The sequence below is a fragment of the Lissotriton helveticus genome, chromosome 10 (assembly GCF_964261635.1).
Source record: "Lissotriton helveticus chromosome 10, aLisHel1.1, whole genome shotgun sequence".
NCBI lineage: Eukaryota > Metazoa > Chordata > Amphibia > Caudata > Salamandridae > Lissotriton > Lissotriton helveticus.
Window position 1 is genome coordinate 1006017588 of NC_136071.1, and position 27519 is coordinate 1006045106.

A 27519-nucleotide genomic window follows, 5' to 3' on the forward strand; every position below is an offset into this window, starting at 1 on the left:
TAGGGACATGGGGATGCGCTACGCTATGCTTTTTCCAACCAGGCTGCGGGTTGAGTACAATGACCGAACTTTCTTCTTTGATCGGCCGGATGATGTGAATGACTGGCTGGACTCCTTGCCTGGCCAACCTCCTGAGTCTGAGTCCGATGCCCACCCGGGCGGTGCTGAAGGTGGTGTAGAGAGCTGAACATTTCGTCTTTGCCTGGTGCCTTGTTTTGAATAACTCTTTCCAGGAGTGTATGCCTCCGTTCCTCTACTGCTTATGTGATTTGATGTATGATTTTTTCTCGTTATTGGTCTTGATCGGGGTAGCGGGTGGGACGGAGCCTTTCCTCCTCCGGGGTCTTTGTGTAGAATAGGGGTTCTTGGGCGACAGGCACACTGCAGGTTGGGGTGGCTTTTTAGCTTTTTGCAGGGGTGCAGGGTGGGGGGTGTTTTGTTGTTATTTGGGGGGTGGGCGGTTGGGAAGTTCGTTGTTTGTGTGTTCTATTTTCAAGGCGACTTTATCCTGTATTTGAAGATGTTTCTTGTGTCCTGCTCATTGGTGGGGGGTTTTGGCTTTACTGGGTGGGATGGGGGGTAGCGGGTTGAGATTTGTTTCGTGGAACGTTAACGGTCTGGGTGATCGTATCAAACGGAGTGTGGTGTTGAAATGTATACGACGTTTATCTCCTGATATTGTTTTCCTGCAGGAGACTCATTTGGTAGGCAATGTTTGTCATGCGATGAATAGGTGGGGATATCGCCTCGTGGCACATTCAGGGTTCACCTCGGGTTCTAGGGGTGTGGGTATCCTTGTTCGGGCTTCCCTCCCCCTAGCTATTGATGATGTGATTCAGGATGATCGAGGGCGATATGCTGTCCTTGTGGGTCGCTATGAGGGTCGTGCCCTCTCCCTCTTTACTGTTTACGTGCCCCCCGGTTTGCAAACTTCTACCTTTTCCGATTTGGGCCGTGTGTTGTTGGACCTCCCTGATAGTACTCTCTTTCTGGCTGGTGATTTTAATTCGGTGATCTCCGGTCTCCACGATCGCCACCCCCCTAGAGATACTCCTGCGGCCCAACAGTGGTTGGGTGGGTTTTTGGATACCTTTGGCCTGGTGGATTGCTGGAGGCTTTTACATCCTACTCAGCTTCAATACACCTTTCACTCTGGGGCCCATGGGAGTCTGTCTAGGCTGGATTATTTTCTGATGCCTGCGGCTCAGTCGCCAGCGGTGCGTGAGATTGTACACCTACCCAGGGGTATTTCTGACCACTCTCCGCTCTGGCTCCGTTTTGAGGTTGGAGTGGAGACAGTGGGCCGGGTGGCTCCCATCAATCCGTGGTACCTTACCTCCCCCGAGACCCGCAGCCTTTTGCTTCAGTCTTTGGACGCATATTTTCTGGATAACGAGGGGTCGGTTTCCTCAGCTGTGTCCCTGTGGGAGGCCTTTAAGACGGTGATTCGTGGGCAGGCCCTCTCCCTTATTGTTGAAGCTAAGAGGGCGAGGAATAGGGAGGTGGTGGACCTTGAGGGGGAGATCTCTGCATTGGAGGATGCTTTGGAATCTGGTGTCACGTCTGCGAAACTCCACGCCCTGGGTCTGAAACAATTTGCCTATAAATCTATGGTCACGGATGCTGCTAAAGTGATGTTTCGGGAGCAACAGGGTCGTTTGTATGATGTGGGGGACAAAGCGGGTAAATTGCTGGCATGGCTGGATAAGAAGGAGAGAGCTAATCGTGTGGTGCCCGTGATTCAATCCTCGAGTGGTGAGAGTGTGACGGACCCGATTGGAATAGTTGACTGTTTTGCTGAGTATTTCCGTGTGGTATATACCCCTGTGTCTGTGAGGGATGTGGCTGACTCTCGCCTTCTATTGCGTGATATTGCTCTGCCCAGTATCTCCGACTTGGATCGTGTAGCGTTGGATTCCCCCTTTACTGTTGATGAGATAGCTACTGCCATCCGTTCACTCCGTTCGGGCAAAGCATTGGGCCCGAACGGGTTGCCAATCGAACTGTACAAGTTGCGTCCCGACAGAGTGGCGCCATATCTTCGCGCCATGTTTCTGGAGTCCCGGGAACGGGGTATTCTCCCATATGATCAGCGACTAGCCACGATAGTTGTCATCCCTAAGGATGGTAAACCGCGGGACCTTTGTTCATCCTATAGGCCCATATCCCTGCTGAATGTTGAGCCCAAGGTATTGGCGAAACTTCTGGCGTCCCGCCTCCTGTCGGTCATTGGTGGCTTGGTCCATCCGGATTAGTCCGGATTTATCCCGCATCGCAACACGGCTCTTAACCTTCGTCGTCTCCACGGTGCGATTGCGAGGGCGGGGCTTCTGACGGAGCCGGCCATTTTGGCATCGTTGGATGCCTCAATGGCTTTTGACACTGTGGAATGGCCTTATCTTTGGGCGGCTCTTGAGAAATTTGGTTTTGGGCCTGAGTTTATTGGTTGGATCAAGTTATTATACGCTGAACCTCTGGCGCAAGTAGTGGTAAATGGTAGAGTTTCGACCCCTTTCACCCTTGGCAGGGGTACCCGTCAGGGCTGCCCCTTGTCTCCGTTGCTTTTTGCACTCGCCTTGGAACCATTAGCTGCCTGGCTTCGATGGGAGCCTTCGCTCAAGGGGATTCGCTGGTCACCGGACTTTGAGGACCGCGTCTCGCTTTACGCGGACGACATTCTTTTATATCTCACCTCCCCGCGTAAATCTTTGACTGTTTTATTTGATGTTCTCACTTCGTTTGGTGCCAACTCGGGCCTCGTTATTAACTGGGCCAAGTCCTGCGTGTATGTTCTCTCGGGTGTTTTACCCCCATTGCCTAGCAGACTTCCTATCCAGGTGGTCCAGTCTGGCTTCAAATATTTAGGGATCTTCATTACGCTGGACCCCTCGCTCCGATTTGAGCGGAATCTCCTCCCCCCGTTGCTTAGATTGCGACTGGACGTGGCCCGTTGGCGTAAGCTTCCTTTGTCTCCTCTGGGCAGGGCGGCTCTGTTTAAAATGATGTCCTTGCCGCGGTTCCTCTACGCGCTCCAGAATTCCTATGACGATATCCCCAAGACCTATTTCCGAGAGATCGAGAGTCTTCAAAGGCAACTGATTTGGGACGGGCGTCCACGTATTGCCCTCGCGAAGCTCACCATCCCCTGGTACGACGGGGGCATGGCGCTCCCCGATATCAAGCGATATTATTGGGCTTCCCAGTTGTCTGCTATTAATCACGTGATGTTTTCACCGGATCGAAATCCTGCATTCGAGATGGATAGACTCCAGCTGCCGGGTGGGGACTTTAATAGAGTGCTTTATTCTCGATCAGCCGGGCGCCATCTTGTGGGCCCGTCCAGGATTGCAGCAACTGTGTGGCGAGCCGCGAATGTGAGTTTGGGCTGGGGGGATCGACTGACACTGGCGACGCCGCTTTATGCCTCGGAACGTTTGGGGTGTCTCTGGTCTACTAAGGGCTTTGACCGCTGGGATATGATTGGGATATGTAAGGTGGGTGATGTGTGGTCGAAAGGTAGTGTGAAGTCGTTCCAGGCCCTCCAGGCGGAATACGGTTTGAATGGTAGGGAATTTTTTCGTTATCTGCAGGTCCGACACGCATTCGCCTCAGTCTTGACTCCTGACGAGGCCCTGCCCGAGTCTTCCCCTCTCGAGGATCGTGTCCTTGATGGCCACCTGCCTGATAGCACTATTTCCCTGATCTATAAGAAGCTGATCAATACTCGGGCGGACTTATTGGTCCGACTTCGGGAGGTTTGGGTCGGCGATGGGTTGGAACTGGACGACGAGGATTGGCAATCGGCGCTCTCCTCTCCCAAGGAGGTAGCCATTCCTGCCCATCTCCGTTTGGTTCAACTTAAAATCCTTCATCGAGTATATGTCACTGGTCCGCGTCTGGTGACGATGGGCTTTTCCCTGGATGGGTTATGTAAGCGTGGTTGTGGGTCGAGTGCTACTTTTTTACACATTCTTTGGGAGTGCCCGGTTGTGGCGGCTTACTGGACTGCTGTGCTTGAGGTGATGATTGCTGTGACTGGTGTTGACCTGCGGCCGGAGCCACGACGGTGTCTGTTGAATGTGTGGGAGCCCACTGACTACTCTGTAGCCCAGACCAGATGGGCTACCTTGGGTTACATGATTGCGAAACGGGACATTGCGCAACTCTGGGGCGCATCCAGGCCCCCTGAGGTTTTGAAATGGGAGGACAACATGGACTGGTCCATGTTTCGTGAGAAGACTGTATATGTGGCCAGGGGCAGACCCAGGGCGTGGACGAGGATTTGGGGCCAGTGGAATGAGTATCGTGGGGATCTCTGTACCCCTCCCCTTGTAGGCACTACTGATGTTGTCCTATCTCCCTAGGCGAGCGTTCCCGGAACCTTTTCATACTGTTTTGTGAATTTCCGATTCTCCCCGCTGCTCCCCCCCCCCCGACTTTGTTAGAGCCTCAGGGCTCTTGGTATGTTCTCCTGATTGTAGACCATCCCCTCCGTTCTTTGGGCTGACCTTGATTACTGTGCATTCGCCTTGTTAGTGTTTGTTTTTCTTTTTGTATAAAATAAAAACTCAAGATGCTCTGTGATATGTTGGGAGTAATGCTTGGTACTTGATTTGTGCCTGACCACGGGAGTACATTTCTGATTCATGCTTTGTGCCTTTTTATTAGCGGCCAGCCCGTGAGGTTGTAGGCCCATCCTTGTATTTTTCTATGCTTGCTCAAATAAAGGTTTTTGAAAAAAAAAAAAAAAAAAAAAAAGGTGGAAACATGACCACGTGCGGTGCCTCAATTTGTCAAGCCTTTCATATGGATGTATAGCGGTCTGCTCTGATCGCAAGACAACACCGCTGCGGATGAGCAGCTCCTTCAAGCCATGAATGGTGAGCGTCATAAGAAATGGCAATACCAATTGAGTAGGTTCAATGGTGTCCTCCTGGAAGTATTCTTTTTTGGATACTGAGGCTCTGGCTAGTGTTGCACCTGTGAAGTCTTGCCAAAATGGAAGTCAACTTCTTCCACCTGTATGTCTACGCAGTGGAGGAAATAAAAGCCTTTTGCGAAGAGAGGGGGCTGCCCGTGGAGAGAGGGTCCACAAGGAGGGATCCTGAGTCACGTCTGTATTCCTATGAGGTCAGAATTTGGCAAGCAACACTAACAGACGATTCTGAGGAGGAGGATTTCTATGACAGTGAGGGCGAGTAAAGTGAGTGGCTCCTTGCTGCTGAGCAAAGGAACAGAGAATTAGACCGGGAAATCAAGAAGGCTGGGATCTGGTGGGCCGTAGCCCAGAAAGAAGAAAACTGTGTAGCTCAAGAGGTGAGCTTTGCTGAGTTTGAGGTGGAGTCTAGCGCAGATGGTGGCAGCAAGATTGTAGTTTCTAGTGCTGAGAGAAAGGTACAAACACCCAGAGATGTGGCACCTGACTTGAGGGAGGGGGTTGACATACACTAGGGGGTTCAGGTTTATGAGGTAGCTCCAGTGGTGTGCAGTGTCCATCAAGTAGATTGGGGGACTGACACATGGGATCATATTCCTAGTGATGGGAGGGATGCCCTACTGACTCTAGATGAGAGGTGTAGGGAGAGGGGTTCCCCCATGGTAGAAACCTTGGTGTGTGAGTCTGAAGACCGCCCAGAAGAGTGTGGGTTGTGTGACAGAGACAGTCAGATACTGTCTTGCCAGTCTCAGGAGAGTGGTGTGGGGTACCTATGCAAGGCACTGGAGGGTGAGGCAAAGCGTAGCTTGGTTAACAATGGTTTGTGGCTGTGTGATTCATTTGTTGGAGAGCATATTTTAACTCCCTGTTTTCCAGAGCTATGCCAACACCCGGTGGAGTGTGAGTTCTCTGATTCCAGAGAGCTTGCATTGGAGGCAGACCTCTTGTTGGATTCCAGAGAGTCTGAAGAGGCATTGGGGAGTGATCCCAAAAGGAGTGGCCCAGATATCTTCCAGACCTGTGAGGTGAAAGAGGTTCAGTGTAGCCCAGTTAGGTCCCAGTGTAGTGGAAGGGGTGTAGGGATTCACGTCCTGTCTCAGCGGAGAAGGATTGAGTGTGGGACTGTGTGTCCCAAGGTGCCCGAAACCCAGTCTCAGGGCCTGGAGGGTTCCTTAAGGGAACACCAGGTTGGGGGCCTAGACGGCGCTAGTAGGCCACTTGAGGAGGATCTCCTAGTGTCTGGTGAACGGGGAGTGCCTGTAACCAGGCCTCCATCAGTTCTGGTGTCTGGCAGTGCCACTCCAGTTGGGAGGGTGCAGAAGTCCAGTCTGAGGGGTAAGAGGGGAAAGGAGTCCCCACTGGGAGAACCAGTGGGCCAGCGGCCATCCAGAAGTGCTGAGTCACTGGTGAGTGACCCTGGGGACCTCACTTCTGTCCTGGGGGATCTTCCCACGCTGTTAGATGGACAGGGGTCAGGAGATCTGCACCAGGCAGACTATCACATGACACCTGAGTTGTGTGTCACCCTCTGGGGGACATATGTGCTCCCAATGAAGTTCTGGTGTGCCGGGCAAGTGCACAACCACAGGTACTGGTCCCTGGGTTGGGAGGCCAGGTTCAAGATCTGCCTGACCTGGAGGGAAGGATATCTGTAAGCAGTGTCCTGACTGGTTTTGCTTCCAGGGGTACCACCCCAATTGGGGGGGGGGGTGCATAGGGAGTGAGCCCTCGCCTCTGACCCCGGGGCAACCTGAGGGTTTAGACCCTAGGTTGGGAGACCAGTTGCTGGAGAGAGGTCCTGAACTGGTGGCAGAGTTGTGTTCTGAGGGTGAGTCTCCTGGGAGGAGAGGGCAGGACCCCAGAAGGAAAGGTAGGGGAGGAGAGCCTCACCCACGACCTCTGGTCATCCTGAGGGTACAGACCCTGGGCTGGCGGGCCAGTGTCAAGATGCCCTACCTGACTTGGCAAGAGGGAGAGTGGAGGAAAGGTGCCAGGCACCTTGGGCTACTGCCCCCACTCTCTGACGCCACAGAGGTTAGAGTGGCCTGACAGTCATGAGGCCTGGCTCTCATCACTGACAGCTGTCAGTGGCTCCTGTGGCTGGTTGTCCTGGTGGACAGGGTTGCCCCAGGAAGGGGGGCAGGAGTCACACCCGGGAGGTGGACCGGGCCCCACCATTGTGTTGGCAAGGTTTGTACTGTGTGAGTCCTCAGAAGTCCTGGTGTTTCATGCAAGTGTTCAACCACAAGGGTTGGTCCCTGGGTGGGGAAGCCAGGTTCAGGTGTTGCCTGACCTGGAGGATTTAGACTCTAGGTTGGAGGGCCAGGTCTCGGGTGTCCCCCCTGATCTGGAATCCCAGTTGCAGAATAGAACCCCTGAACTGGTGGGCGAATGGCGCAGGACACCTGCCACAGGTGCCCTGACTATTCTAGAAGGTGGTACTGCTCCAGGTGGGAGGGTACAGACCCCCCAAGGAAGGGGAGGACGGGGTGTGGTGTAGCCCACTACAGCCTCCTGTCCAGCTGTCGGATACAGACCCCGGACATTGCGGGTCAGTGCCAGGATTTCAGAACCGACCGGAGGAAGAGTGGACAAAGGGTGCCAAGCACCTGGGGCTACTACCCCCCACCCTCAGACGACAAAGAGGTTTGAGAGCACTGAGAGACATAAGGCCTGGGTCTCATCCCTGGCCAATGTCAGTGGCCACTGTGGCTTGCTGTCTGTCTGTTGGGACACACCTGTGAGCAGGTTAAGTTTAGGTGCTGCACAGATGGTGTCCATAGGTGAGGAGAAGGGTTCCCCATGGGTTGCCTTGGTGGACCCTGAGAGTATGGTTAGAGTGATCCAACTGGGTTCAGGAAGGCTGGGATCTGGTGGGCCGTCGCCCAGAAAGAAGAAAACTGTGTAGCTCAAGAGGTGAGCTTTGCTGAGTTTGAGGTGGAGTCTAGAGCAGATGGTGGCAGCAAGATTGTAGTTTCTAGTGCTGAGAGAAAGGTACAAACACCCAGAGATGTGGCACCTGACTTGAGGGAGGGGGTTGACATACACTAGGGGGTTCAGGTTTATGAGGTAGCTCCAGTGGTGTGCAGTGTCCCTGAAGTAGATTGGGGGACTGACACATGGGATCATATTCCGAGTGATGGGAGGGATGCCCTACTGACTCTAGATGAGAGGTGCAGGGAGAGGGGTTCCCCCATGGTAGAAACCTTGGGGTGTGAGTCTGAAGACCGCCCAGAAGAGTGTGGGTTGTGTGACAGAGACAGTCAGATACTGTCTTGCCAGTCTCAGGAGAGTGGTGTGGGGTACCTATGCAAGGCACTGGAGGGTGAGGCAAAGAGTAGCTTGGTTAACAATGGTGTGTGGCTGTGTGATTAATTTGTTGGAGAGCATATTTTAACTCCCTGTTTTCCAGAGCTATGCCAACACCCGGTGGAGTGTGAGTTCTCTGATTCCAGAGAGCTTGCATTGGAGGCAGACCTCTTGTTGGATTCCAGAGAGTCTGAAGAGGCATTGGGGAGTGATCCCAAAAGGAATGGCCCAGATATCTTCCAGACCTGTGAGGTGAAAGAGGTTCAGTGTAGCCCAGTTAGGTCCCAGTGTAGTGGAAGCGGTGTAGGGGTTCACGTCCTGTCTCAGCGGAGAAGGATTGAGTGTGGGACTGTGTGTCCCAAAGTGCCCGAAACCCAGTCTCAGGGCCTGGAGGGTTCCTTAAGGGAACACCAGGTTGGGGGCCTAGACGGCGCTAGTAGGCCACTTGAGGAGGATCTCCTAGTGTCTGGTGAACGGGGAGTGCCTGTAACCAGGCCTCCATCAGTTCTGGTGTCTGGCAGTGCCACTCCAGTTGGGAGGGTGCAGAAGTCCAGTCTGAGAGGTAAGAGGGGAAAGGAGTTCCCACTGGGAGAACCAATGGGTCAGGGGCCATCCAGAAGTGCTGAGTCACTGGTGAGTGACCCTGGTGACCTCACTTCTGTCCTGGGGGATCTTCCCATGCTGTCAGATGGACAGGGGTCGGGAGATCTGCACCAGGCAGACTATCACATGACACCTGAGTTGTGTGTCACCCTCTGGGGGACATATGTGCTCCCAATGAAGTTCTGGTGTGCCGGGCAAGTGCACAACCACAGGTACTGGTCCCTGGGTTGGGAGGCCAGGTTCAAGATCTGCCTGACCTGGAGGGAAGGATATCTGTAAGCAGTGTCCTGACTGGTTTTGCTTCCAGGGGTACCACCCCAATTGGGGGGGGGGGGGGGTGCATAGGGAGTGAGCCCTCGCCTCTGACCCCGGGGCAATCTGAGGGTTTAGACCCTTGGTTGGGAGACCAGTTGCTGGAGAGAGGTCCTGAACTGGTGTCAGAGTTGTGTTCTGAGGGTGAGTCTCCTGGGAGGAGAGGGCAGGACCCCAGAAGGAAAGGTAGGGGAGGAGAGCCTCACCCACGACCTCTGGTCATCCTGAGGGTACAGACCCTGGGCTGGCGGGCCAGTGTCAAGATGCCCTACCTGACTTGGCAAGAGGGAGAGTGGAGGAAAGGTGCCAGGCACCTTGGGCTACTGCCCCCACTCTCTGACGCCACAGAGGTTAGAGTGGCCTGACAGTCATGAGGCCTGGCTCTCATCACTGACAGCTGTCAGTGGCCCCTGTGGCTGGTTGTCCTGGTGGACAGGGTTGCCCCTGGAAGAGGGGCAGGAGTCACACCCGGGAGGTGGACCGAGCCCCACCATTGTGTTGGCAAGGTTTGTACTGTGTGAGTCCTCAGAAGTCCTGGTGTTTCATGCAAGTGTTCAACCACAAGGGTTGGTCCCTGGGTGGGGAAGCCAGGTTCAGGTGTTGCCTGACCTGGAGGATTTAGACTCTAGGTTGGAGGGCCAGGTCTCGGGTGTCCCCCCTGATCTGGAATCCCAGTTGCAGAATAGAACCCCTGAACTGGTGGGCGAATGGCGCAGGACACCTGCCACAGGTGCCCTGACTATTCTAGAAGGTGGTACTGCTCCAGGTGGGAGGGTACAGACCCCCCAAGGAAGGGGAGGACGGGGTGTGGTGTAGCCCACTACAGCCTCCTGTCCAGCTGTCGGATACAGACCCCGGACATTGCGGGTCAGTGCCAGGATTTCAGAACCGACCGGAGGAAGAGTGGACAAAGGGTGCCAAGCACCTGGGGCTACTACCCCCACCCTCAGACGACAAAGAGGTTTGAGAGCACTGAGAGACATAAGGCCTGGGTCTCATCCCTGGCCAATGTCAGTGGCCACTGTGGCTTGCTGTCTGTCTGTTGGGACACACCTGTGAGCAGGTTAAGTTTAGGTGCTGCACAGATGGTGTCCATAGGTGAGGAGAAGGGTTCCCCATGGGTTGCCTTGGTGGACCCTGAGAGTATGGTTAGAGTGATCCAACTGGGTTCAGGAAGGCTGGGATCTGGTGGGCCGTAGCCCAGAAAGAAGAAAACTGTGTAGCTCAAGAGGTGAGCTTTGCTGAGTTTGAGGTGGAGTCTAGCGCAGATGGTGGCAGCAAGATTGTAGTTTCTAGTGCTGAGAGAAAGGTACAAACACCCAGAGATGTGGCACCTGACTTGAGGGAGGGGGTTGACATACACTAGAGGGTTCAGGTTTATGAGGTAGCTCCAGTGGTGTGCAGTGTCCCTGAAGTAGATTGGGGGACTGACACATGGGATCATATTCCGAGTGATGGGAGGGATGCCCTACTGACTCTAGATGAGAGGTGCAGGGAGAGGGGTTCCCCCATGGTAGAAACCTTGGGGTGTGAGTCTGAAGACCGCCCAGAAGAGTGTGGGTTGTGTGACAGAGACAGTCAGATACTGTCTTGCCAGTCTCAGGAGAGTGGTGTGGGGTACCTATGCAAGGCACTGGAGGGTGAGGCAAAGAGTAGCTTGGTTAACAATGGTGTGTGGCTGTGTGATTAATTTGTTGGAGAGCATATTTTAACTCCCTGTTTTCCAGAGCTATGCCAACACCCGGTGGAGTGTGAGTTCTCTGATTCCAGAGAGCTTGCATTGGAGGCAGACCTCTTGTTGGATTCCAGAGAGTCTGAAGAGGCATTGGGGAGTGATCCCAAAAGGAATGGCCCAGATATCTTCCAGACCTGTGAGGTGAAAGAGGTTCAGTGTAGCCCAGTTAGGTCCCAGTGTAGTGGAAGCGGTGTAGGGGTTCACGTCCTGTCTCAGCGGAGAAGGATTGAGTGTGGGACTGTGTGTCCCAAAGTGCCCGAAACCCAGTCTCAGGGCCTGGAGGGTTCCTTAAGGGAACACCAGGTTGGGGGCCTAGACGGCTCTAGTAGGCCACTTGAGGAGGATCTCCTAGTGTCTGGTGAACGGGGAGTGCCTGTAACCAGGCCTCCATCAGTTCTGGTGTCTGGCAGTGCCACTCCAGTTGGGAGGGTGCAGAAGTCCAGTCTGAGAGGTAAGAGGGGAAAGGAGTTCCCACTGGGAGAACCAATGGGTCAGGGGCCATCCAGAAGTGCTGAGTCACTGGTGAGTGACCCTGGTGACCTCACTTCTGTCCTGGGGGATCTTCCCATGCTGTCAGATGGACAGGGGTCGGGAGATCTGCACCAGGCAGACTATCACATGACACCTGAGTTGTGTGTCACCCTCTGGGGGACATATGTGCTCCCAATGAAGTTCTGGTGTGCCGGGCAAGTGCACAACCACAGGTACTGGTCCCTGGGTTGGGAGGCCAGGTTCAAGATCTGCCTGACCTGGAGGGAAGGATATCTATAAGCAGTGTCCTGACTGGTTTTGCTTCCAGGGCTACCACCCCAATTGGGGGGGGTGCGTAGGGAGTGAGCCCTCGCCTCTGACCCCGGGGCAACCTGAGGGTTTAGACCCTAGGTTGGGAGACCAGTTGCTGGAGAGAGGTCCTGAACTGGTGGGAGAGTTGTGTTCTGAGGGTGAGTCTCCTGGGAGGAGAGGGCAGGACCCCAGAAGGAAAGGTAGGGGAGGAGAGCCTCACCCACGACCTCTGGTCATCCTGAGGGTACAGACCCTGGGCTGGCGGGCCAGTGTCAAGATGCCCTACCTGACTTGGCAAGAGGGAGAGTGGAGGAAAGGTGCCAGGCACCTTGGGCTACTGCCCCCACTCTCTGACGCCACAGAGGTTAGAGTGGCCTGACAGTCATGAGGCCTGGCTCTCATCACTGACAGCTGTCAGTGGCCCCTGTGGCTGGTTGTCCTGGTGGACAGGGTTGCCCCTGGAAGGGGGGCAGGAGTCACACCCGGGAGGTGGACCGGGCCCCACCGTTGTGTTGGCAAGGTTTGTACTGTGTGAGTCCTCAGAAGTCCTGGTGTTTCAGGCAAGTGTTCAACCACAAGGGTTGGTCCCTGGGTGGGGAAGCCAGGTTCAGGTATTGCCTGACCTGGAGGATTTAGACTCTAGGTTGGAGGGCCAGGTCTCCCCCTGATCTGGAATCCCAGTTGCAGAATAGAACCCCTGAACTGGTGGGCGAATGGCGCAGGACACCTGCCACAGGTGCCCTGACTATTCTAGAAGGTGGTACTGCTCCAGGTGGGAGGGTACAGACCCCCCAAGGAAGGGGAGGACGGGGTGTGGTGTAGCCCACTACAGCCTCCTGTCCAGCTGTCGGATACAGACCCCGGACATTGCGGGTCAGTGCAAGGATTTCAGACCTGACCGGAGGAAGAGTGGACAAAGGGTGCCAAGCACCTGGGGCTACTACCCCCCACCCTCAGACGACAAAGAGGTTTGAGAGCCCTGAGAGGCATAAGGCCTGGGTCTCATCCCTGGCCAATGTCAGTGGCCACTGTGGCTTGCTGTTTGTCTGTTGGGACACACCTGTGAGCAGGTTAAGTTTAGGTGCTGCACAGATGGTGTCCATAGGTGAGGAGAAGGGGTCCCCATGGGTTGCCTTGGTGGACCCTGAGAGTATGGTTAGAGTGATCCAACTGGGTTCAGGAAGGTGTAGAACAGGAATAGTGCCCTGCTGTTTAGGCCAGTTTCCGTGTTCTATTGCCCTAAGCATGAAATCCCATTGAGGTATCGTTTGGTCTACCCTGGCCTTAGGCTGGAAGGGGTTTGTGTTGGAAATGGCCCTTTTTGCAGGGTTATCCCCAAACGTTTTGCTCCCTTGTTTTTCCTGACCTGTGTGTGGTTGTTGGCAATAGCACTCTGGGCACTTTACCACTGCTGATCAGTGCTAAAGCACATATACTCTCCCTATTGTAAATTGATGTATGGATTAGTGATTCCATGATTGGTGTGTTTGGTTTACTTGTCAGACCCTAGTACAGTGTACTGAGTGTGCCCAGGGCATGTAAAACCAAATGCTGCTGGTGGGCTTGCAGCAATGGCTGTGCCACCCACAGAAGCAGCCTTGTAAAATGTGTCTTAGGCCTGCCATTGCCTGTGTGCAGTCTGGGAATGCCATGTTGACTTAGTAAGTGCACCCACTTGCCAGTCCCTAAACCTTCCCTTTTTTCATATCAGACACCCCTATGGTAGGCCCAAGGGCAGGGTGCATTGTACGTATAAGGTAGGACATGCCCTGGTGTGTGTGGCATGTCCTAATAGGGAATTACAGCCATTTTTGTTTTTCACTATTGCAAGGCTACCTATTCTCCATAGGCCAGAATGGGCAGTTAGATTATTACATCTTATAATCCTTACTGACTCAGGGAACATGGTAGAAATTCGAGTTTAGTATGCCTGAACTCAGAATGATAAAGTACATATTTTAGTGAAGTTGATTTTAACATTCTGTGTTTGAAAATACTACTTTTAGAAAGTAGGTATTTTCTTGTCTAACTATCCAAACCTGCCTCTGCTAGGTTGTGTATTCCTTGTCTGGGGTTTTAGTAACAGGGCTGGGGGATTCCAGGAGACAGCGTGAGTCCGCCCAGTGGTCAATAGAGAGATCTGCATCTAAATGGGAGGTAGGAGTTGCACCTGGGACCTAAATAGGACTGTGCCTGCCCCCCACAGGGCTTGCTCTACCCCCTGTGGTGCGGCTGATGTCTCTGCACAGCACTGTGAAAGGAGAGAAGGAATCATGTCAGCAAAGTGCTCCAGGGCTGTGCTTTCTCTCCACAATGCTGGTTCCACCTCCTGTGGGGCGTTTGATGTTTCTGCTCTGCACTGTGAAAGGAAAGACGGAGTCATGTAAACAGAGTGCTCCAGAACTGGTTTAGACTGGGCAAAGGCCCCTCTGCCCTCAGAGGACAAAGGATTTTGGGGTATAAATATTGGAACCCTGATATCAATATCATCCTGGGATCAAGAAGGAAACTCTGCCAAGGAGAAAGCTAGAAGACTAAAGAGGAACCTCTGCCAAGGAGAGGGGAAGGACTTTTTTTGTGTGCTGTGTCCCCTTGCTTGAAGAGATCTCCATGGGCCTGAGGAGAGCTGGCCTCCTCTTAAGAAGTCACAGGAACAAAAGGACTTCACCCCCAGCTTCCCGTGAACTCTGCTGTAGGAGTTCTGCCCTTCCTAGAGTGCTTGATCCAGTTGTGGGGCCTCTGGAAGTTGTGCCTGCTGTTTGGGGAGCAGGACAAGAAGAAAAGCAGAAGATCTGCAATTTTCAAGCATCGCTCGCTTGCAGAGCGCATCCCCGACAGTGCGAGGAAATTCCCGCCGCCGCGAAGATAGAGATCGTCGCATCGCCTGTTGCCACTGCAAGAACCAATGCATTGTTCACTTGCGGAACACATCGCCCCGGTGCGGGAACATTCCTGTTGCTGCGAGTATCGTCGTAGAGCCTGTCGTCGCTGGGTGAGATTGTCGCACTGCTTGCTTACGGACCACATTACGGACCACATTAAGTTGCTGCGAACATCGTCGCAGAGTCATCGCATCGAGGGGCCACGAGAGAAGTACGATGCTGTGCATCGCAGCCGCCCCTAAGATTGTCGCCGTCCCGAAGATCGTCGCATGGTGCCTGTGCGAGACGCTTCCTACCGAACCTGTGCACCGAAATCCATACAAGGTAAGGCATCCCTCCCCATACAGACCGGATCCGTCGCAACACGCCCGCTGCGCCCAGCAGGGCTGTCAAATCGCCTACCCAGGGTCTCAGGAGTGACGCATCGCTTGTTTTTCAAAACTGCAGCTTCCATTTGGAACTTTTGTCGCATCTACAGGTACTTTGGGCTAAACGTGACGCAACTGTGGATTATTTTGACGCAAACCCTAGAACTCTTTTAAAATCATATTCTTGAACTGTGTATGTTGGATGTTTGTCGTTTTGGTCTTGTGTAGTTTAGATAAAGGTATTTAATTTTTCTAAACTGGTGTGGAGTCCATTTGTGGTGTTTTCACTGTGTTACTGTGAGTATTGGTACAAATACTTTACACATTGCCTTTGATAAGCTTGTCTGCTTGTGCCAAGCTACCAAGGAGGTGAGCAGGGGTTTTCTAAAGAGTGTATCCCCCTTACCCTGACTAAAAGCAAGGGTCCCTATTTGGACATTGGTACCTACCTATGCCAACTAGACACCCCCAGATCTAACATATCCCATGTTTATTTCATCTTTTGTTTGAAAGTGACTTGTCTGGACTTTCATATGTAGTCAATCATAAATTGAAAACAGGAGTACATCTACAAAATGTTTCTGCAAAGGACAATCTCAGCTGAATAATCTGATGGCATGTCAGCGTGGCACTAATGAGTAATGGTACCGTCCTCATGGAGAACTTAAATGTATTCTAAGGAAGTTAGGAACTCCTACATGGTTCCTTACCCTAAGCTGTGCTGAATACGCTTGGGATGATTCACTTGAATTTCTTCGAGAGGCAAATTCCAATATAAAAAATATTGAATACAAGATACCCGGAGAATTGTGCTCTTTGGATCCAGTTAAGATATGCAGGTATTTCAATCATAGATTTAAAGCTACAATGTATTTTATCTGCAATAAAAAAAAAATCCTCCTCTTGGAGAAGTTGTAGATTTCTTTTGGAGAAAGCAGTATCAAGCAAGAGGTGCTCCTCATATACATATGCTGATATGGATCAAGGATGCCCCCAAATTCGGAACGATTCGGATGACACTGTACCCGAAAGCAAAGAAGAAAACAACTTAAGACAAGTCTTGTGATTCCAAAGCCATTGTTGTGGAAAATACTGTCGATGATAGTACAAGTCTAAGGAAAAGTTTTATACCAAATGTCGTTTTGGTTTTCCACGTCCCGCAATATCCAAAGGAAGAGTTAACAGTTTTATGTCAGCTATGCGACATACCATCACAAAAAAGTCTCCAAAAATACCCCTGCCCACACATTTGGGTGGGCATACGCTGGACACCATCTGTGCCAACTTCCCCATACTAGTGATGAAGCCACGGCTGGTTGGCTGGTCAGACCACTTTCCCATATTCTTCTCTTGGGATTTGGACAACTCTCCTCGGCGGGCCAACTGCCGTCCCCAACCCCCCCCCCCCACCCCCCCCCCCGGCTCGAAGGTGGATCCTGGCCAGCGCTTGACGCTTACTGGCCCTCCTTTTCAGGTGGTTTGGAGGAGAATGTAACGCAATTTGCCAATTGGATTGCTGGCGCTGTTGCCAATGGGCCAGGGCAGTCTCAGACAAGGCTGCGGCGTGAATCCCCTTCTAAGCCATGGTATACTCCTGCGCTGAAGACTTTGAAGCATTCCTGTAAGGCTGCGGAGAGGGCTTGGCGTCTTGGTGGCTACCACGTTTATGATAAAAACATCCTCAGATCCAAACAAAAACTTTATTATGTGGCGATAGGAGAGGCCAAAGGACAGTATTACGCCACTCGTATTGAGCGGGCGAATAACAATCCCAAAGAAATGTTCGCAATGGTGCAGAGCTTCCTGTCCCCCAGCGCCCAGGTGGCGGTTGCTCCTGCCACGGAGGCCTGGTGTAACACCCTGGCGTCATTCTTTAGGGATAAAATAAGTAGCATCCAGGAGACTTGTTTGTCTTCTCCCAGAAAACAGCGACCTTGTGTTGCCGTTGCATCTGTCCAGGGCTGAACCGGTCTCCCCTTTCTCAAAATTTTGTCCTATTGACCTTGCTGGTTCTCTCTGAATCCTCAAAGCCCTTAACTCCGGCTCTCCTAACGACCCCTGTGTGGCCCGGCTATTATCGGATGTGGCTGACACCATCAATTCGGAGGTGAATTTTATGGTCAACAAATCATTGCGGGAAGCTTGTGTGCCGACAGCCTGGAAACATGCCCTGATCCTTCCTTTACTCAAAAAACCATCACTTGATCCACTGGTCGCAGAAAACTATCATCCCATCTCACTTTTGCCTAGTCTGGCCAAAGTCTGTGAGAAAGCAGTCACATTCCAACTTACCAACATTGTTGAGGGGGCTGGCGTGCTTCATCCGGCGCAGTCTGGCTTCTGTGCCTCTTATAGCACGGAATCCGCTCTGCTAGAGGTCACAGAGTCGATTCGGGAGTGTCTTGATGCCAGTGGGAGAGCAGCATTGGTTATGCTTGATCTCTCGGCGACGTTTGACATGGTGCCTCACGCCATGCTCCTTGATCGCCTATCTGAAATAGGAATCTCTGGGTCGGCCTTGCAATTCTTTTTGGGAGGGAAGATCGCAGCAGGTTTGGCTCGCTCCGTGTGCCTCGGTGCCGATGAGGGTTTCCACTGGGGTTCCGCAGGGGTCATCGCTTAGCCCGCTGTTATTTTACATCTACGTGACTCCGCTGATTTCTCTGGCGCAGTCACTGGGGGCTAAGGTGATGGCTTACGCCAATGACACCCAGCTGCTGTTTACCTGGAGCAAGGAGGAGCACTCGGTTAAGAGACCCCATCAGTGTTTGTCATCGGTCTTTGATTGGCTGGCCAATGCACAGCTCAAATGTAATGAGGGAAAGCCTGAAGTACTGCTGTTTGGTTCTTTTTCTCCGGATTTCAGAGGGAGATTCTGGCCTCCTGGTTTTCCTTGCCCGCCTGAGAATAAGGGTGCCGCCAAAAACCTTGCCGTTTGGTTCGATGAGAATCTGAATTTTGTAACGCATGTAAAAAAACTGGCTGGCACCTGTTTTGGTGTGTTGAGAAGTCTGAGAAAGTTTTTGCCCTTCTTGCCGAGTTCGGCCAGAGAGACGGTTGTTCGGGCACTGATTCTTTCTCGCTTGGATTATGCCAACCCCCTCCTAGTTGGCAGCCCAGGTTTCCTTGTGAAGAAACTACAAGTTGTTCAAACCTCGGCTGCCACACTCCTAGGGAGGCTGTCATCCAGGCACCGTGCCCAGGCTCTTCTACGGTCATTACACTGGCTTCCTGTCGAAATGCACCTGAAATTTAAAATGCTCTCAATTGTGCAACAGGCCCTTTAAGGTCTCGGTCCTACCTATTTGCAGAAGAGACTTGCTTTTTATACACAAGGGAGACAGCTGCTTTCGTCTTCACAGCTGCTGATGCAGACTCCGAAGTTTAAGCACCAGCGACTAGGGGGGAACTCCTTTGTGCGCAAAGCTTGTCTGGCCTGGAATGCACTGCCCTTGGCTTTGAGAGCCACTCAGGATCCTCTTCTGTTTAGGAAAGCATTAAAAACCCTACTGTTTTAATTGGTAATTGTGCATCTTCTGCCTTTTTGCTGTTAGCGCCGGGACACTTCCGAGTAGCTGCGCGCTGTATAAATTAAAATAACTGTGAGGAAGAGCAGGATGTACAATCCGGAATGCCTACATCGGAATGTCTTTCCCCGTCTCCTCTCATGTTCTTGCAGAGTGTGCTTGCGGAGAGCTGGCCCTTCAAGGCGACGGGCTTTCCAGACTTACGGAGGTCATGTGGGGCGGAGGACTTCAAATGGGAAGCCGCCGAGGAAGGCCGGTGTTCAGCTTGACCAATGGACAAAGAACGCCACGGGAGGACGCTTGCCCGAACGTACTCAGTGCTGCCATCGGACAGAATCCACCACGAGGAGGAGGTAGCAGACTCGTCAGCTGGAGTGGAGAACCAGAGGATGGAACGAGAGGACGACACAGACGGGCAGCCAGACCCTACCTGGCAACGCAACAACTTGAGCCACGGCCCCGGAGGGACGTGGCTCCACAAGGTACGGGGACGCATTTCCTCGGTTTAGGGTCGCGCACTAGAGGGATCTAAGGGCGGGGAAAAAAGCGGGAGTCTTTGAGCCGCGACCGTCCTCGGCGTAAAAGGCAGTGCAAGTGTATCACTGGTGATGGTAAAGGTGACGATTCCCTCACTTCCCCACAGCTCCTGCGTCAAAGGAAATAGACTGTGAGCCCCTCCTTACAGGACTCTTTTGTTTTCTTCTTTTCCTTTTGAGTATCGGTGAGCGACCGCCACCAGTCCTGGTGATAAAGACCGCAGCACTGTTAGAAGCACGAGAGAAGTGGTGAAGTCGACTACAAGTACCAGAAGGCTTTGCACCGGAAGCGTGCCCCTCCTTTGTTAAGAGACTGTTTTGACATAAAGACTATAGTATCACTCTGTTTAACAATAAACCCACTGAACCAGATACTCCTGCATCCTGGTCTGCTTCCCCACCACCCCACAATAACATAACATAACATAACAATTTGAGAAGAAGCGAAGAGTCAAAATACATAAATGATTACAATCCGGTTATTCTGTCCATGTGGAATGCTAACATGGATATTCAGTGCGTTGTGAACAATTCCATTGCTGTTGCTCGATATTTAACGTCCTACATTACAAAGTCAGAAAAGACGGAATTGAAAGAAATTTGGGAAGTGATTTCTCATGAGAAGAGTCTAAGTAAGAAATTATACAGTTTCAGCTTGAAGATGTTGTCTCATCGAGAAATCGGAACGTATGAATGCTCAGATCGGTTATCATCTGCAAGTCTATACTCAAAATCTAGAAGAATTATTTGGGTGAGTCTAGGTCTTGCTGCAACTCGAAATCGAGAACTTAAATCTGTTAAAGAAATCAAATATTTAGCAGAAAAAGATCTCTAAAGTACAGATATTGTGAAAACAAATATGTTGGACACATATTATCCAAATAGAAGTCATCATCTTGAGAACATATGTCTCTATGAAGTGCTGCAAAACTACACTTTTAAATGGAATACTACAGAAAATATCAATGATGGAAAATATGCAGTTATTGGTTCCAAAGGATGTTTGGTGAAACAAAGGAAAGGAAATGTAATTAATCACAGGAAACTGAGTTGCGGCACACGTTCAGAATAGGAATTACTTGGAGATTTTCAGAGCTATGAAGATTCCTTTAATGCTTGTAAAGATACCATAGAATGTACTATGTTTGCAAATTATGTGAAAATGTTGAACAATGAAATTGATCAAGAAGCTATTATTGCAGCTGAGATTGCTAGAGACAGTTCTCAAGACAGTCAAACTTCTGCTCCGCTGAGTCAAGATCCACTAGGACAACCAATTGTTGAAAATGAAGCAGCAATCGCCATGAATGAGGTGGAAAGAGCAATGCATCAAGCTCAAGAAGATATTAAGGACTTAGCAAACTTGGAAGAACAACTAAATGTTGAACAGAAATAAATAAATCAACAAGTGAGACAACAGATTGACCATGGATTACTTCATGAAAAGAAAGTATGCACATGCACATCATTTCAACCTATCCAAATGTATGTGTGTGGACAAGCTGGAACAGGAAAAAGTTTCTTAATTAAAGTAATCACCAGTTATCTAAAGAAAACAACTGACTCACATTTGTCTTGTGTTGTAACTGCTCCAACTAGGTTGGCAGCACACAACATTAAAGGAATTACATTGCAACGTTTACTTATGCTACCTGTGGAGCATGAAAACAAATTGGAATATCACAAGCCATCTGGAGAAGCTTGCTGTGAAGTTTCAAGAGTGCTTAGGAAAATGAAACTTCTGATTGTTGATGAGGTGAGCATGGTCTCAAACGTAATGCTTGCTTTTGTGAAGCAGAATGCAGCAAATTCTTAAAACAGACTATGATGTCTTATTTGTAGGAAAACATGTCATAGTTTTTTGACATCTAGTGCAACTTACTCCCGTAAAAGGACAACCAGTATTTAAAAAACTTGCGCCTGAAGACACCAGAAAGTCTTTGGGTAGCGTTGGAAATGTTAATATTTGGTCATGTTTTGAATACAAAGAACTCATTACAAATATGCGACAGGCAAATTATGTTGATTGTGGAACTATTCTTCAAGATATAAGAATTGTAGTACTGACAGAACTAGGCAAACAAGCTTTGCAGACATGATTACTTTCCAATTTGTTTCCAAATGAAAATATAGTTCCTGAGGAAATATATATGAAGATTGCAGAAAATAAATATGTAAACTGCTTAATGCCAACACTACGTCAGTGTTCTATATTCAATGAACAACTTTTGAAGCTGGAAAATGAAGAAATAATAAAAATGGAAGCTATTGATGAAATAGAGCATGAAGGAATCACTAATATTTTGACAGAGAAATTGAAAACAAAATTGGATTCTTTAGAAAAATCTATATCTAAAACTGCTGGTTTAGAAAAGAATCTATATGCATGTATTAAGTTGCTGCGAACATCGTCGCAGAGTCATCGCATCGAGGGGCCACGAGAGAAGTACGATGCTGTGCATCGCAGCCGCCCCTAAGATTGTCGCCGTCCCGAAGATCGTCGCATGGTGCCTGTGCGAGACGCTTCCTACCGAACCTGTGCACCGAAATCCATACAAGGTAAGGCATCCCTCCCCATACAGACCGGATCCGTCGCAACACGCCCGCTGCGCCCAGCAGGGCTGTCAAATCGCCTACCCAGGGTCTCAGGAGTGACGCATCGCTTGTTTTTCAAAACTGCAGCTTCCATTTGGAACTTTTGTCGCATCTACAGGTACTTTGGGCTAAACGTGACGCAACTGTGGATTATTTTGACGCAAACCCTAGAACTCTTTTAAAATCATATTCTTGAACTGTGTATGTTGGATGTTTGTCGTTTTGGTCTTGTGTAGTTTAGATAAAGGTATTTAATTTTTCTAAACTGGTGTGGAGTCCATTTGTGGTGTTTTCACTGTGTTACTGTGAGTATTGGTACAAATACTTTACTCATTGCCTTTGATAAGCTTGTCTGCTTGTGCCAAGCTACCAAGGAGGTGAGCAGGGGTTTTCTAAAGAGTGTATCCCCCTTACCCTGACTAAAAGCAAGGGTCCCTATTTGGACATTGGTACCTACCTATGCCAACTAGACACCCCCAGATCTAACATATCCCATGTATATTTCATCTTTTGTTTGAAAGTGACTTGTCTGGACTTTCATATGTAGTCAATCATAAATTGAAAACAGGAGTACATCTACAAAATGTTTCTGCAAAGGACAATCTCAGCTGATTAATCTGATGGCATGTCAGCGTGGCACTAATGAGTAATGGTACCGTCCTCATGGAGAACTTAAATGTATGCTAAGGAAGTTAGGAACTCCTACATGGTTCCTTACCCTAAGCTGTGCTGAATACGCTTGGGATGATTCACTTGAATTTCTTCGAGAGGCAAATTCCAATATAAAAAATATTGAATACAAGATACCCGGAGAATTGTGCTCTTTGGATCCAGTTAAGATATGCAGGTATTTCGATCATAGATTTAAAGCTACAATGTATTTTATCTGCAATAAAAAAAAAATCCTCCTCTTGGAGAAGTTGTAGATTTCTTTTGGAGAAAGCAGTATCAAGCAAGAGGTGCTCCTCATATACATATGCTGATATGGATCAAGGATGCCCCCAAATTCGGAACGATTCGGATGACACTGTACCCAAAAGCAAAGAAGAAAACAACTTAAGACAAGTCTTGTGATTCCAAAGCCATTGTTGTGGAAAATACTGTCGATGATAGTACAAGTCTAAGGAAAAGTTTTATACCAAATGTCGTTTTGGTTTTCCACGTCCCGCAATATCCAAAGGAAGAGTTAACAGTTTTATGTCAGCTATGCGACATACCCTCACAAAAAAGTCTCCAAAAATACCCCTGCCCACACATTTTGGTGGGCATACGCTGGACACCATCTGTGCCAACTTCCCCATACTAGAGATGAAGCCACGGCTGGTTGGCTGGTCAGACCACTTTCCCATATTCTTCTCTTGGGATTTGGACAACTCTCCTCGGCGGGCAAACTGCCGTGACCCCCCCTCCCCCCCGGCTCGAAGGTGGATCCTGGCCAGCGCTTGACGCTTACTGGCCCTCCTTTTCAGGTGGTTTGGAGGAGAATGTAACGCAATTTGCCAATTGGATTGCTGGCGCTGTTGCCAATGGGCCAGGGCAGTCTCAGACAAGGCTGCGGCGTGAATCCCCTTCTAAGCCATGGTATACTCCTGTGCTGAAGACTTTGAAGCATTCCTGTAAGGCTGCGGATTGGGCTTGGCGTCTTGGTGGCTACCACGTTTCTGATAAAAAAATCCTCAGATCCAAACAAAAACTTTATTATGTGGCGATAGGAGAGGCCAAAGGACAGTATTACGCCACTCGTATTGAGCGGGCGAATAACAATCCCAATTTTTTTTTCGCAATGGTGCAGAGCTTCCTGTCCCCCAGCGCCCAGGTGGAGGCTGCTCCTGCCACGGAGGCCTGGTGTAACACCCTGGCGTCATTCTTTAGGGATAAAATAAGTAGCATCCAGGAGACTTGTTTGTCTTCTCCCAGAAAACAGCGACCTTGTGTTGCCGTTGCATCTGTCCAGGGCTGAACCGGTCTCCCCTTTCTCAGAATTTTGTCCTATTGACCTTGCTGGTTCTCTCTGAATCCTCAAAGCCCTTAACTCCGGCTCTCCTAACGACCCCTGTGTGGCCCGGCTATTATCGGATGTGGCTGACACCATCAATTCGGAGGTGAATTTTATGGTCAACAAATCATTGCGGGAAGCTTGTGTGCCTGGAAACATGCCCTGATCCTTCCTTTACTCAAAAAACCATCACTTGATCCACTGGTCGCAGAAAACTATCATCCCATCTCACTTTTGCCTATTCTGGCCAAAGTCTGTGAGAAAGCAGTCACATTCCAACTTACCAACATTGTTGAGGGGGCTGGCGTGCTTCACCCGGCGCAGTCTGGCTTCCGTGCCTCTTATAGCATGGAATCCGCTCTGCTAGAGGTCACAGAGTCGATTCGGGAGTGTCTTGATGCCAGTGGGAGAGCAGCATTGGTTATGCTTGATCTCTCGGCGACGTTTGACACGGTGCCTCACGCCATGCTCCTTGATCGCCTATCTGAAATAGGAATCTCTGGGTCGGCCTTGCAATTCTTTTTTGGAGGGAAGATCGCAGCAGGTTTGGCTCGCTCCGTGTGCCTCGGTGCCGATGAGGGTTTCCACTGGGGTTCCGCAGGGGTCATCACTTAGCCCGCTGTTATTTTACATCTACGTGACTCCGCTGATTTCTCTGGTGCAGTCACTGGGGGCTAAGGTGATGGCTTACGCCGATGACACCCAGCTGCTGTTTACCTGGAGCAAGGAGGAGCACTCGGTTAAGAGACCCCATCAGTGTTTGTCATCGGTCTTTCATTGGCTGGCCAATGCACAGCTCAAATGTAATGAGGGAAAGGCTGAAGTACTGCTGTTTGGTTCTTTTTCTCCGGATTTCAGAGGGAGATTCTGGCCTCCTGGTTTTCCGTGCCCGCCTGAGAATAAGGGTGCCGCCAAAAACCTTGCCGTTTGGTTCGATGAGAATCTGAATTTTGTAACGCATGTAAAAAAACTGGCTGGCACCTGTTTTGGTGTGTTGAGAAGTCTGAGAAAGTTTTTGCCCTTCTTGCCGAGTTCGGCCAGAGAGACGGTTGTTCGGGCACTGATTCTTTCTCGCTTGGATTATGCCAACCCTCTCCTAGTTGGCAGCCCAGGTTTCCTTGTGAAGAAACTACAAGTTGTTCAAACCTCGGCTGCCACACTCCTAGGGAGGCTGTCATCCAGGCACCGTGCCCAGGCTCTTCTACGGTCATTACACTGGCTTCCTGTCGAAATGCACCTGAAATTTAAAATGCTCTCAATTGTGCAACAGGCCCTTTAAGGTCTCGGTCCTACCTATTTGCAGAAGAGACTTGCTTTTTATACACAAGGGAGACAGCTGCTTTCGTCTTCACAGCTGCTGATGCAGACTCCGAAGTTTAAGCACCAGCGACTAGGGGGGAACTCCTTTGTGCGCAAAGCTTGTCTGGCCTGGAATGCGCTGCCCTTGGTTTTGAGAGCCACTCAGGATCCTCTTCTGTTTAGGAAAGCATTAAAAACCCTACTGTTTTAATTGGTAATTGTGCATCTTCTGCCTTTTTGCTGTTAGCGCCGGGACACTTCCGAGTAGCTGCGCGCTGTATAAATTAAAATAACTGTGAGGAAGAGCAGGATATACAATCCGGAATGCCTACATCGGAATGTCTTTCCCCGTCTCCTCTCATGTTCTTGCAGAGTGTGCCTGCGGAGAGCTGGCCCTTTAAGGCGACGGGCTTTCCAGACTTACGGAGGTCACGTGGGGCGGAGGACTTCAAATGGGAAGCCGCCGAGGAAGGCCGGTGTTCAGCTGGACCAATGGACGAAGAACGCCACGGGAGGACGCTTGCCCGAACGTACTCAGTGCTGCCATCGGACAGAATCCACCACGAGGAGGAGGTAGCAGACTCGTCAGCTGGAGTGGAGAACCAGAGGATGGAACGAGAGGATGACACAGATGGACAGCCAGACCCTACCTGGCAATGCAACAACTTGAGCCACGGCCCCGGAGGGACGTGGCTCCACAAGGTACGGGGACGCATTTCCTCGGTTTAGGGTCGCGCACTAGAGGGATCTAAGGGCGGGGAAAAAAGCGGGAGTCTTTGAGCCGCGACCGTCCTCGGCGTAAAAGGCAGTGCAAGCGTATCACTGGTGATGGTAAAGGTGACGATTCCCTCACTTCCCCACAGCTCCTGCGTCAAAGGATATAGACTGTGAGCCCCTCCTTACAGGACTCATTTGTTTTCTTCTTTTCCTTTTGAGTATCGGCGAGCGACCGCCACCAGTCCTGGTGATAAAGACCCCAGCACTGTTAGAAGCACGAGAGAAGTGGTGAAGTCGACTACAAGTACCAGAAGGCTTTGCACCGGAAGCGTGCCCCTCCTTTGTTAAGAGACTGTTTTGACATAAAGACTATAGTATCACTCTGTTTAACAATAAACCCACTGAACCAGATACTCCTGCATCCTGGTCTGCTTCCCCACCACCCCACAATAACATAACATAACATAACAATTTGAGAAGAAGCGAAGAGTCAAAATACATAAATGATTACAATCCGGTTATTCTGTCCATGTGGAATGCTAACATGGATATTCAGTGCGTTGTGAACAATTCCATTGCTGTTGCTCGATATTTAACGTCCTACATTACAAAGTCAGAAAAGACGGAATTGAAAGAAATTTGGGAAGTGATTTCTCATGAGAAGAGTCTAAGTAAGAAATTATACAGTTTCAGCTTGAAGATGTTGTCTCATCGAGAAATCGGAACGTATGAATGCTCAGATCGGTTATCATCTGCAAGTCTATACTCAAAATCTAGAAGAATTATTTGGGTGAGTCTAGGTCTTGCTGCAACTCGAAATCGGGAACTTAAATCTGTTAAAGAAATCAAATATTTAGCAGAAAAAGATCTCTAAAGTACAGATATTGTGAAAACAAATATGTTGGACACATATTATCCAAATAGAAGTCATCATCTTGAGAACATATGTCTCTATGAAGTGCTGCAAAACGACACTTTGAAATGGAATACTACAGAAAATATCAATGATGGAAAATATGCAGTTATTGGTTCCAAAGGATGTTTGGTGAAACAAAGGAAAGGAAATGTAATTAATCACAGGAAACTGAGTTGCGGCACACGTTCAGAATAGGAATTACTTGGAGATTTTCAGAGCTATGAAGATTCCTTTAATGCTTGTAAAGATACCATAGAATGTACTATGTTTGCAAATTATGTGAAAATGTTGAACAATGAAATTGATCAAGAAGCTATTATTGCAGCTGAGATTGCTAGAGACAGTTCTCAAGACAGTCAAACTTCTGCTCCGCTGAGTCAAGATCCACTAGGACAACCAATTGTTGAAAATGAAGCAGCAATCACCATGAATGAGGTGGAAAGAGCAATGCATCAAGCTCAAGAAGATATTAAGGACTTAGCAAACTTGGAAGAACAACTAAATGTTGAACAGAAATAAATAAATCAACAAGTGAGACAACAGATTGACCATGGATTACTTCATGAAAAGAAAGTATGCACATGCACATCATTTCAACCTATCCAAATGTATGTGTGTGGACAAGCTGGAACAGGAAAAAGTTTCTTAATTAAAGTAATCACCAGTTATCTAAAGAAAACAACTGACTCACATTTGTCTTGTGTTGTAACTGCTCCAACTAGGTTGGCAGCACACAACATTAAAGGAATTACATTGCAACGTTTACTTATGCTACCTGTGGAGCATGAAAACAAATTGGAATATCACAAGCCATCTGGAGAAGCTTGCTGTGAAGTTTCAAGAGTGCTTAGGAAAATGAAACTTCTGATTATTGATGAGGTGAGTATGGTCTCAAACGTAATGCTTGCTTTTGTGCAGCAGAATGCAGCAAATTCTTAAAACAGACTATGATGTCTTATTTGTAGGAAAACATGTCATAGTTTTTTGACATCTAGTGCAACTTAC